Below are 13,017 nucleotides of genomic sequence, written 5' to 3'. Positions count from 1 at the left end.
TGCACATCAAATATAATAACCTACTAGCACATGTTTCATTCCTCAACAAGTTAATTTCTTCTTACTCAGTTACTTTGATCCATGGAGATGGTTAGATTTCAATTTGACATACACAAGAATCCCTCCACTGTCATTCCCATCATTTTGGGGGACTAATCTCTATGGCATACAATAAATAAGAGATGTTTTGCATAGTCTACAATTAAGTGAGATTTTAGAATCTACTCAACCTTGTGCAAATTATACCCAATTGAGGAATAGCTTTTAAAATAATGCTATAGTGCAAAAGCCAAAAATCACTGATTTAAATGCGCATGGAAAGAGATATCATTGGTGTGCAAAAGTCCTCTAAGTGCACTTAAGCTGGAGGTGTGTATTTGAGTGAGATGTGAATATAGGCGTGAAGAGCTCATGGAAAATTCTTGTGACATGTTTGCCATCTTATGGAAAAAGAGCCTTCCAAACTTGTCCCATCCTCTTAAGTGTGACAGTAGGGTAAGGGGGTCAAAAGTGAAATAAATTAAGCTTTTGTGTGTTAGATTCTTCAATGGAAGCACAAAACATTGGTTTAAGCTTTGTGCACGCATTGATGGGGGGAAGGGTTTAAATGAAGTAGCATGGGTCAAATGCCTTATTGATCAAGATTGAGGTCGCAAAGTAAAATTGAGGGAAATAATTGAGGGGCTTAAATGTGAACATTAAAGAGCATTAAAGTTTCACACACTAATACCATCAATGGAACTATGTGAGAGAGAATGAGCAACAACTACAATAGGTGTTTTGGACCATTGTAGAAATAGATTCATTCTATGATTAGATAATTGCAACTTTTTTTTAAAGATTCATTAGTGTTTACAACTTTCCTCCAGCATGACAAAGGCCATAGAGGGTTTGAGAACCTAGGAGGTGCATTTTGGATTGTGGAGTGTGCTATGAGTGTCTGTAATCATTGAGGGTATGCTTTATGTATATCCACTACAAATGAATCTTGTGTTCATGTGTAAGAGAGTATATGAGATGTAGTTGCTAACTTAGCGGCTAAAGCTCCTACAATAAGAGCAGTGTATCCAATGTCCCAAATACATTTGGACACGTGTAGCCCAACCTTTTGGTTCCATTACTAGGACCAAGGATGCATTGATCACGAAGTCACTTGCATGTTTCATGGTTGTAGAATAGAGGGACACCCATGCCAACTCCCAAATGATTCCAAGTAGTTAGGTTTGTGTTTCATGATTCAAAGATGTATTTGGATTTTATGATCGTGATTTGGGGTTCATGAATTATTATTGGAATTATGGTAGAATGGTAGTAACAATTTCCTATTTAAGATTGTAAGTCGTAGCCATAGTCATAAATTATCACTATGGAATGAGAAAGGCACTTTGTGCATATTAGCAATTGCTTTTAGCAAGTCTACTCTCAGTTTAGTAGAAGTTCTCTGTATCTTCAACTTTATAATCATCACCATTATCTTATTTTATGCCTCTTGCTATGCGTGTTTTACTTCTCCCCCTGTTGCTAAACCCATGGGCTCCCCAGGCATTGTCGTCGTCATCAGTACCTTCAACAAATTGCACCTACTACTACTAAAGTATTGTGGGTAGTATCATCATCATCTTCTCCTTCATTAGACTATGCATGTTACTAGTTTTTGTAGGTATCCTAGGCAACATGATTATCATCATCATCACCATCAGTGGTTTGCACCTTCTGTCCTACTGCAATTGTGGCAATATCATCATCATGACTTGCTACTTCTCTTGCTACCAATCATGGATAGTAGATTATGCCTTTGTTGTTGCTAATCATTGGAATCTTGGGGTAGCAAATTGTTAGTCTATTCCCCTATAGTTTGTGCCTAATTGTTGCTATTGTTCATGGGTTGCTCTATCATCATATTTGTCTATACATATTGTGCTTCATCTATTGATTATGGGTTGTATAATCATGGGCAACAAATCATCATCAAAACAACTACCTACTACAGATTGAACTTCATGCTGCTCATGTGCATCAGTATAATCATCATCTCCATCTATGCCAGTTTGTGTCTCTTCTTTTTGCTGATAGAGGGTAGGCTAATCATCATCATCATCTCTATAGGCTCATCATTGCCATCGGATTTATCTTCATCTTCTTATCTCCGTCAAAGTAAACTTCATCAACTTAATTAACAATATTACCATCTGTATCGCGACAAGATTATCATCTTCTTCATCTCCTTCACTTGTGCTTCCTTCTATTACCATGTTGCCTTCACCTTCATTGGTTCCCCTTTATATCACTGCCATCACACACGCACGTCACTTCCATCTTTAACACTGCTAGCTCTTCCTCTTCATCCCTATGTTCAATCTACCACACATTGTCATACGCCACTACCAAACAAAGAAGAATTGTTGTAGAGGAGGAGGAGCCACTATCTGAAATGAGAGGAGCCACCCTATTACAAGTACCATGGCCCTTCCACAACAACAAGTATGCACTAAAACCACCTATGCAAAGTATTAATTATATTAAGGGGAGTACATGCTAGCATGAAGGACCCCCAACAATCCACACATGGCTCTATCCCCTCTTGGTGGAGAAGGAGTGCATTGGGGAAAGAAGGAGAGGCCCCTAGTAGGTTGTGCACTACACATGTGTGCCATTAAATATACAAATAGGTGCATTCATTAGAAAGTGAAGATTTAATGTATGGACATTTACCCTTGTATGGTGGAGTTATTGCCTGTGTGATTTTTTGTGTTAGAAAGTTTTTTTTTTTGGTAATCTCTTTATGTTAATTAGGAAAAACAATATTTTTTATTTTGAAGCTTTTTCTATGTGCATCTATATGCACCTAAGTGTAGCCATGTGAGCACAGAGCTCACCTTCTTGCGCACTCAGCCATCCAACCTACTGGGAGGAAGGATTTGTAGAAGTAGCAAGACAAAAGGTTGATGCACCACTACCACATATGCGTCGCATTGGTATGTCTCAATTTTCACATTAGTGACTTCACACAACACATTGAATATCTTATGTGCACTAGTTGCACATATATACATGTGATAATACACCTGTCACATGATAAAGGATTTACCCCCTTATGACACACACTACAACAACTACATAGAATATAGGTCATTGCACATAGGCATGTGCACTAAGGCATTTGCACATAGGCAAATGCACACATATGCTTGCACACACGCCCTCATATGTGCACATGCATACATGTCCACATGCACACAACCCCCTCATATACAAGCTCTTGTACTTTCACATGTATGTATGCACTTACACACGTGCACATGGGCACTTGTAATCAGAACATTGCACAACACCTTCACACACATCCTTGCACATGCATATGTGCACATAGACCTCCGCATATGCACGAAGTCACATGTACATGCACACATCCACACCATAAACCCATGCACAAATGCACATGAAACTTTGCTCATAGACACATCACACACTACACCCGCACATACTTACGTCACACTTTCCTAACCACAAGTTAACATCCACACATGTGGATTGCAATTATAAAGCATTACAAGATGCATCATGCATACACACACCCACACAACACTCCTACGTGCACCCGCACACCCTAGATATACATACCATTTACATTGCCTTTTAGAGCCTACAAAACCTAGTACTCTCTCGTAACCTAGGACACCTTTGTATGCATTCGAGTGCACATGAGTGCACAGGGGCACATACACTACATTAGTGCACACTATGCACTTTCATGCCTCCTTGCACTTATGGCATGTTCACATGCACTCACATTTGCATGACACCCTCCAATATGCTTACATGTTTCATGTCAAGGTTCTAAAATGGAGGCGAATCATCTTACATTTTGGATATTGTGCCAATTATTCCCCTTCACTCTATTTAAATCCCTATCCAAACAAACAAAACTAGAAAAAATAAAAAACACCACAAAATCCAACAAACAAAGTAACAAAACATGTTGACACCATGATAACCTATGGACTAGGATCTATGCAAGGATGCATGCACTTGAGAAGCAGTCTTAAGCTTTATACTTGGCCTATTAACAAGGACCCAAGCCCTAGTTTTATTCTCAACCTAGAAAACATGCATGTGTATGATCTCATTAATCGCATCATCAATCTAGTTAGTTTGGAGACCACAAGGACCACCATAAGCGATATGGGTAACTTAGTAGAAAGTTATTATGACTTCCAAGCCAAGGTCAATAGCTTCCAACAAGATATAAGCTCTGATGTTTCAAGCATGACTCTTGAAGTGTTACAACAAAAACTCATGGAACTGAGGGGACAAGGTACACTTGCCCTTAACTATCTAACTAATCTCAACAATGACACCAAGCTATAGCCTACCACTATGCAAGCAAAAACGGATAGCACTCAAAGGATGCTATTCAAAGCAGAAAAAACTAGCTCATCATAAGAATATCTCTCTATTATCTGGTACAATGAAGACTATTTCACCCATCAAAGATGCTCTAGGTTAGAAATTATATTGCACAAACCATCCTAAGTGGAATAGAAAGCTCCTTCCACGAGCTCTCTGGTAGCTCCATGATCCAAGGTGCAAGCTAGAAAGCTCAATCCTTGAGCTCCAAGCTCCAAGCTTCATTGATGCATGCGATATAAGATAAGAGAAGAGGAGATGTAGAAGAGAGGAGAAGATGGAGAGCTTCTCCACCATGGTCCCTCATCCTCACACACTCACTCCCTCATACTCCCTCTCTCAAGCACAAGCACAAGCAAGAACAAGAATAAGAAGAAGAAGAAAAAAAGAGCTAGTTTTGGCCACACTCAAGAATGAAATTCTTCATTTACTTTTTGGCTATTATACATGCCCTACCTCCTTCTTGGGCACCCATCTCTTTTTTACATGACCTAGCCTAGGTCCTCCTTCCCTATTCCCTTCTTATTTACATTGTTCCTTTACCCATGCCATCTACATTTACAAATTGCATAGGAGGAAGCTTGGCACTCTTTTACAAAAATTTAGGGTACACTTTTATATTTAAAATGCACCTTTCCCTTTTTGCACTCACCCTGAACTTTTAAAGTTCTCCTGTGCATTTGGCCTTTTTCCTCCTATTTTTTTGTTGAGCCTGCCTTTTTCCACTTTGCCTTGCTTGTTTTTATTTTCTTTCACTTTCTTTTTCACTTCCTTTGCACCAAGGTTAGCATTACCCCTCTCCTAGCCCAGTGCCAATCCCATGGCAATTGTTGGTGAGAGGGCTCGAGTGGTTGAAGGTTTTCCCTATGGATTAATGATGGGGCTTTGGGGAGATTGGCCGTGGAGAATAAGCATAATAAAATGCATGTGAGGTGATGGAGGCCAAGAAGATATCGAGTGGGTGATGAGGGCCTCCGAGGTCAGTGGTTGGTCGCAAGCTATCAAATGTATCTGAAAAGAAAAAGTAAGTGCACTACCTAGGGGTGTGCTTACTCACCGTGCAGTACATGGTGTCCATGCCAATGGAACTAGGAGTTGGGTTGTGAACCTCAGGCAAGCCTGTGGTGTTGTCCCACACTTGAGGACCCTAATTGTGCAAAGGGAGGTGCTATGGGTAGTATGACTTAGGGAGACATGTCTAACCATAGGTGAGTGTAAACTCCTTGGGCATGTCCTACCCTTGATGTGCCCTAACTGTGAAGTGAGGGGAGGGGCTAGGGATATAATTGTCCCTAGGTACAGTATTTGTGGCACTCTAATGGTACATGAAAATTCCATTTCTTCCTTTTCTTGTGCTTCAGCTTTGTTTTTTCTTTGCTTTTTTTTCTCACTTTTTTTAATGTAAATATATTTAACACATTAGGAAGGGCATGTTAGATATCATCCTGATACTCTTTAGGAGCTACATTGCGTGGAGGCCTAAGAGACTTGGTAAGGAAGGGTCTTCTCTACAAGTATCCTTTTATGTTGATATGTACATTTAGGGGTGTCATTGAAAGGAAGGGGTGACTGCACTTGATGAAGTGGTTGCCGTTCATATCTTCAAGGATTGCCATACAAAAGGAAGGTAGGAGTGTGGCCCTCATCATGAGACAGGCCATTGCACAACTATCGATTCCCATATTAAGATTTAAAAAAATGGTGGCAGTTGGCTTATCTGCTATGGGCTTTTGCTTGAGCAAAATCCTAAGTACCCTAAGATAATTATAAGTAGTGATGAATGTATGGTCGGGGCAGGATGAAAACTCATTGAGAAAGTATGTGATGGATGGGTAGATGTCCCACTCAATGAAGATAAAACACTCCTCTAGACTCCTTGCATTCACATTATAGATCTTGGGGAAATCATACCTACCATGTACATCTGGGTCATAATCTACCCCTATTCTCTGTGGATATGGCATGTAGGTGGGATTGTTGTGCTCCTCCTATATGGTACTACAAAAAACCATCCAAGTATTAAGGTTGGAGTCCCAGTCATGTCGCCACTATTTCGGTTGGGCATTGTATCCCGCTAACGGTCTTTTGGATCTCCAAACCTTGTCTTGCTAGTACTACAACTTACTAGCAAGACAAGGTTTGGATCTCCAAACCTTGTCTTGCTAGTAGTTTGTAGACTCTCTCTACCACCTTGTAGGGTATCTTTATCTTTCCTTCATCCATCGGTCTCCTAATCATTGGGCGAGCCTAATCACCTTCTACTCTTAGAGATAGGAACCTGTCTAATGAGCGAGGGTAGTGGAAAGAGAACTTAAAATGTTGGTGTTTGTTCTACCACTACTCCCAGATAGCTAGTTCTTGGGCCTGGTTTATAGGATAGCATTCTTCTCTTTGTGGGATTTGGGCTTCAAGAACTTGCTATGATTGGGCCCTCAACCTCCTCCTGTGCTTGCTCCATCTCTCTCTTGTCTTCCTTTTTGCTTCCATCACCCTTTTTGAAATGACATTTCCCTCAGGATCTTCAAGTGGCATCTCTTGCCGTGGTAGGATAGGTTCATTTGGTTGCTCTTCCTCATCTTGGCCTTGCTCAAAGTCTAGACTCTCTTCATGCACTGGCTCTCTTGGCTCTTCAATGGGGTGATGCACTCATTGTTCCTGCTCTCCAAACCTTAACTCCTCTAGCTCCTTTGTCGAGAGCCCAAACTGCCTTAAGTACTATCGTTGTTGATCGGTGCTTAGGCTAGTGTTGGCTGTGGGGGTGTGCTCTTGGAGATCGTAGCTTATATCTCTTCTTCTAATTTCCAACTTCCTTTTTAAACCCCATGCTATGTCTTCACCTTTAGCATGGATCACATGTAGCATGGTATTCAGAAAGGCTTACTACTAGACTTCTATACTTGCCTCCAGTACTTCCACCCTTGCTATTGTCATGATTTTTTTCATTTTCTACAAAGGCAAGGCGTTCGACAAGGTCCTTGATCCTTCCACCAATCTTTTCTTACATGTAATATACGTGAGGATATTAGTTTTAGGAAGTCACTAGAGTTCATTCTGCTAGCAATAACATGATTTTCTAATGATCTTCCTTGGTCATGATTTGGTCCAAATAGGGGTGGGCCATAACATTATCTAATTATCGATTGCATGGCCAAGACCCTGAACGAGGTAGGGGCCATATAGGTTGGATTGTACTCAAAAGTTTTGATTGCAAGTCTCTACTCAATGTTGGTCATAATTTGGCAGCCCTCTTGTTCCCATTATTGGAGATGGAGAGCATATCATTTTTGCAAGAAGGAAGAGTCAGAGTTAGCAAGGTTTTTCAGCATTTCTAGCTCCTAGTTTGTTGCAAAGACTTTGTTGTTGCTATAGGAGGTGATCAACCACCATTGTTTGATAGCTTGCTCCCGAGAAATCTTGTTGGCAATCAATTCCTTGGCTACCATGGGAATCTTGACAAACATGAATTCATATTCTTCCCGGTGCATAGGAAGGAGCTTACATCCATTCCTAATGGTTCATCTAGGAGCCCTAAATGCAACCGTTCATAGCTTTTAGCAAACATGGTGTGAAGGTGGCATCCAAGCATCTAATGCAAGTGACCAGGTCATCCCCCCATATTCATGGCTAGGTTTGAGACCAAAGTAAGGATAGATCTCCGCACATAGGAGGGTCTAAGACCTATGGGAGGTTGGGATTTGGCTAGACTAGAGGACTTAGCAACTGATGCCAAGTTCATGGAGACTGGTCAGTAGGGTGTCTATTGGGGCCAATTGTGCAACGAATTAGTCTTGCGGCTCAATTGGTGCACTACTTTCTACCTGTGGAATAGTTGGGACACAAGAGGTGCCAAGTTGAGTCAATTTCAATGTAGAGGGCTGCGATTTTGATCGATAAGCCTACTATGGTCCTATGGGTTTGGTACCTTTTGGGTCAAGTGTTTTCTCAGTCCTAGCTAGCTTACTCTCTTGTGGAGATGGGCCAAAAGGTGATGTCTGAGGGACATGCGTACACTCCTGGCTTTTGGGAACCAAATACATTTTTTGCCTTTGTAGTAGCCTTGAGCGCGCAACATGGCTTTGGGGATCATCGCAGAGCTTGGCTGTTTGTTTGCTTCTATAGCACCAACTTTGTCTGCTAGATTGAGGGTGTGAGGTTCTCGGATCATGAGTTCATGCGGGTTGGCTCGTACATGGTGGAGATTGGGGTTTAGGTATCCATTTGAGTTGTTGCTCAATGGTCTTGGGTGTATTTACTTGGGGCTACATTTGTTTTGGTTGGGTGGGACAAGTCACAACTCCCTTCCTTAGGTTGGGCACTACAAGCTTAGATGGAGTTGTGCTACCCTTGTTGAAAGCCGTTACTATTTGAACACAACCAATGGCAAGGTGAATACATTGTGAATTGTAGTCAATGTTGCAGTATGCTTGTTTCTTAAATGTGCGCCCTAGCAACATTTCTTTACCGATAGCCCTAGTGTTAAGCAATATCTAGAAAATCATTGGTAGGCTTTCAGCCTTGATAGAGACCACTACTTTGCACTTTCCCAATAGGAGTAAGATTACCCACCAAACAGGTTCAATTTAGCATGCATTAGTAGGCTACAATTAGGGCTGACCAATGAGGGTTCAATGGTCGTATGTAAGAATATCAAAATGAGCTCCCTTGTCAATGAGTGCATCAAAGGCATGTGTCTTGTGGGCAGTGATCAATATGCATAGGTAGGCAGGTGCTATTGCTTCCTCATCCTCATCCTCTATCTCGGTGATGGTGGTGACTCTCATGCTCATTGGTGGTTCCAACATTGGAGGCTCATGCAATGAATGCATTGGAGGGTAGTACTTCTTAAGACAACTACCATTAAACAATCCTATGCCCTCTCCCTCTAGAGTCTCGAGCTCTACATTGCCAGTTCAACCAACATTGCAAACCTTGAAAGGTCCCAATCCTCTAAACTTCATCTTATGCTTATGGCCCTTCATAGAGTACAGCAACACTAGGTCGCCCTGCTTGAAGTCACCTTGTTCGATATATTTGTCAAACCATCTTTTGTGTCTTGCCTTCTCATAGATCAGTGCATGGATCACTAGGAATTAGGTCTCAATTAGGCATTCTAACTCTACCAAGCATTCCATCCATGCTTCCTTTCCATCCCATCTCTCTTGGACTACCACTCTCAAGCTTGGAACACGGAACTTCACTGGCAGGATTGCTTCAATCCCATAGGCCAATTTGAATGGTGTTTGCTCTACAGCTGTCTTATAAGATGTTCTATAAGCCCATAGTGCTACCATGAGCTTATTGTCCTAGTCCATGTGTGAAGTGGAGACCACCTTAGTCAAGACATTTACTAGGATCTTATTCATGAATTTTGCGAACTGTTAGCTTGAGAGTAGTATGGTGAGGATTTCCTATGGATGATCAAGAAGGTGGATAGAAAATGGGCAATCACTTCATTAACAAAGTTCATGCCTTAATCACTAACTAGTTCGATGGGACAACCGAATCGTAAGATCACCTACTCGCAAAGGAACTTAGTCGTGGTCCTAGTGTCATTCTTCCTAAAGGCCCAAGCTTTCACCCATTTCGTAAGGTAATCCATCCCTACAATTATGTACTTCGCTTGTGAGTACTGCACTACAAGGATGATCGGCCCAATGAAGTTGATTCCCCATTTTTCAAAGGGTTGTCATGCTATTACTGGGGTCAATGCCATCTTGTAATTATGGATGGGGATTTTGGTCCTTTGGCACTTGTCGCAATGATTTACATACTTGGCTACATCACAGAAGAGAGTGGGCCACCACACTTGAGACTACAGCACTTTGCGTGCTATAGTGTCTCCATTGAATTGTCCTCCAACAATTCCACCATGCACTTCAACAAGTACATCATGAATCTCACGCTCACACATGCATCTTGGCAATAACTCATCCTATCCTAGCCTGTAGAGATGGCCAGATATCAAATGAAAGGGCTAAATCTTGAGGATAAGATGCTTTAGTCTAGCCTTCTCTATAGGCCTTTTGGGCAATCCATGCCCTAAATAGGTCGTCCACTAGACATGCTAAAAAGGTTCACATTAAGTAAGTCATCTATGATACCCTATACAGTCACTTCTCCTATGGGTATGTGGGGCATATTATTTGCCATGTAATGCTCCTTACCCTTGTGTACAACCATGGAGAAGTCAAATTCTAGAAGCAAAAGAAACCATCTAGCTATGCATCCTATAGCGCAAGGTTTGTTCACCAAATAAAACAAAGCTTGATGGTCAATGAAAAAGGTGAAGGGAGTAACCAAAAGATAATGACAGAACTTCTTTACAACAAACACCATATCTAGGCCTTCCCTTTCCATTGTGGAGTAATTCATCTCCATATCCATGAGTTGTTTGCTAGCAAAGCTCACAGGATAATCGAGAGTATGTTCACTAGGTTGGTACAAATCCCATGTCAAAATTTAATACATCAATATACACATGGAATGTTATGTTCCAATCTAGGGCTTATAGGATTGGAGCTATCGTAAGAGCCTTCATTAGTTCCCCGTAGGCACATTGGCATTCAATCAACAATTTGTAAAGGGGTCCAATGATTAATGCATAGTTTAGAACAAATCCTCAATAGTACCATGTGTGTCTTAGGAAGCACCGAACTCCCTTATAGTTTGTGGGTGGTGGTAAATCGACAATGACTCTGACTTTGGAGAAGTCTATGGCAATGCCATTCTTAGACACTGCGTACCCTAGGATACATTCGTGTTTTACCCACAATTGGCACTTTAGGGGGTTCAAGGAGAGATTATACATTCTACACTATTCAAAGACTCCAATGTTGGAACCACTAGTCTATATATAGATCATCAACAAACACCTCCAATTCTCGCCTTCACATACCTTTGAAGATGACACACATGAGGTGCTGAAAGATAGCTTGTGCATTCGTTAGCCTAGATGGCATGACTATGTAGGCAAATATGTCCCATTCAGTCACAAATATTGTTTTATGTCTATCGTGAGGGTGCACATGCACCTGGTTGTAGATTGAGAAGCCATCCAAGAAATTATAGGCTTCTTTCCCCACTACTCTTTCGAGCATGTACTCCATGTAGGGTAGTGGATAGTTGTCTCTCTTAGTCACAATATTGACCTTTTTATAGTTCACACACACTCAAATCTTCCCATTCTTCTTCAAGACAATTACTATAGGTGACACCCAATCCATGTGCTTGATTTTGTAGATGAATCCAGTCTTCAATAGCTTATCTATCTCTTCCTTAGCAACATGCATGTGCTTGGATTCATTGGGCATGGTTGTTGCTTAACTAGCATTTCATTGGGAGTCATAGGGATGCTATGAGTCACAACCCTTAGATCTACTCCTTTTAGCTCATCTAATGACCAAGCAAACACATCCATATACTCTCGCAGGAGAGAGATGATATTGGACTCCTCTTCCTCAGCCAGGTCATCTACTACGAACATGGGAACATGGGTCAAGCCTTTTCCCCACTAAGTTAACTTCCTTGACCTTAGCAAGTCCTTCTATTGGTTCACTTGTTTGTCCTTGCCTCTTAGCTCGCAACAAGATTACTACCTTGTTGCCCTTTTTGAAAATCATGAAGTGCTCCAATAGATCCTGGGGCTTCCTCTACTCTTTAGCGCTTCCTCTTTTTCTCCTTCAACCCATGCACCTTAGATGGACTGGTAGGTCCTCCTTTGTATGTTTAGTCTTAGGTGGTCGAGGTATTTTCATATCACTTTTGGAGCTTACTTCTGACTCAAAGTTAAAAACCTTCACTAGAAGAAGGATTTTCCCCTAGTGGTCATAGCTCTAAGGCCAATTCCATTATAAAGAGTGGTGCGGTGAACTAATCCGGCCCACTTTTAGTCTATTATATCTAGGTGATCCAACCAAGGCCACATTCAGTCCTAATGACTCCTCTTTCAACCCTAAAGATGTTGGTTTTCTATTGCTTGGAGTCTACTTATATATGTTTGATCACTCGCATGTTTGTATCGTACTCTATTATCTTAGCCTCTTTCTCACTTTCCTCCTTTGTAGAATAGCAATCTTCGTACTCGCCGTCTGAATCATATTCTGACTACTCATCATTTCCTAGGTTTCCACTCTCAGCCTTCTCTTTGTTTGTGATTAATGCCCAATTTTACAATAGGTTCAAGTCATGCACTTTGCTCCATTTTCACTTCGGCTCCTCCATGAGGTCCTTGAGGGTTTTGAGATTGGCAGTTGGGTTACCAGCTAGCTCTCTCATTAAGTGTTCAAGAATCCCATGGATTTTGAACTTGTTAGATGGAATGTGGGTAGGGACTCAATGTTCGTGCTTGACTACTAGAGCTCTTGGCAATCATGCAAAGTGGTACCGATGGTGCAGTCCTACTCTTGGCCAATTGAGATGGTGTCAATTTATGGGACTCATTAGATGTCCTTGCAATCTGCTTATAATCCTCCTCATCATCTGAGAATGGTAGATCAATGGTGGTTAGCACATGCATTCAATCCCGCTCCTCTTCGAGGAAAGGGATATACTTCATTAATGGCCTATATGAATTCCTAACTTGTGCATCTCCTTTCAAGATGGCAAAGATGG

This window comes from Lygodium microphyllum, chromosome 1 (assembly GCF_053477565.2).
Source record: "Lygodium microphyllum isolate KBCC chromosome 1, Lygodium_microphyllum_v1.1.10, whole genome shotgun sequence".
In the NCBI taxonomy this organism is placed as follows: domain Eukaryota; kingdom Viridiplantae; phylum Streptophyta; class Polypodiopsida; order Schizaeales; family Lygodiaceae; genus Lygodium; species Lygodium microphyllum.
Note: the sequence above shows the minus strand (reverse complement) of the source record.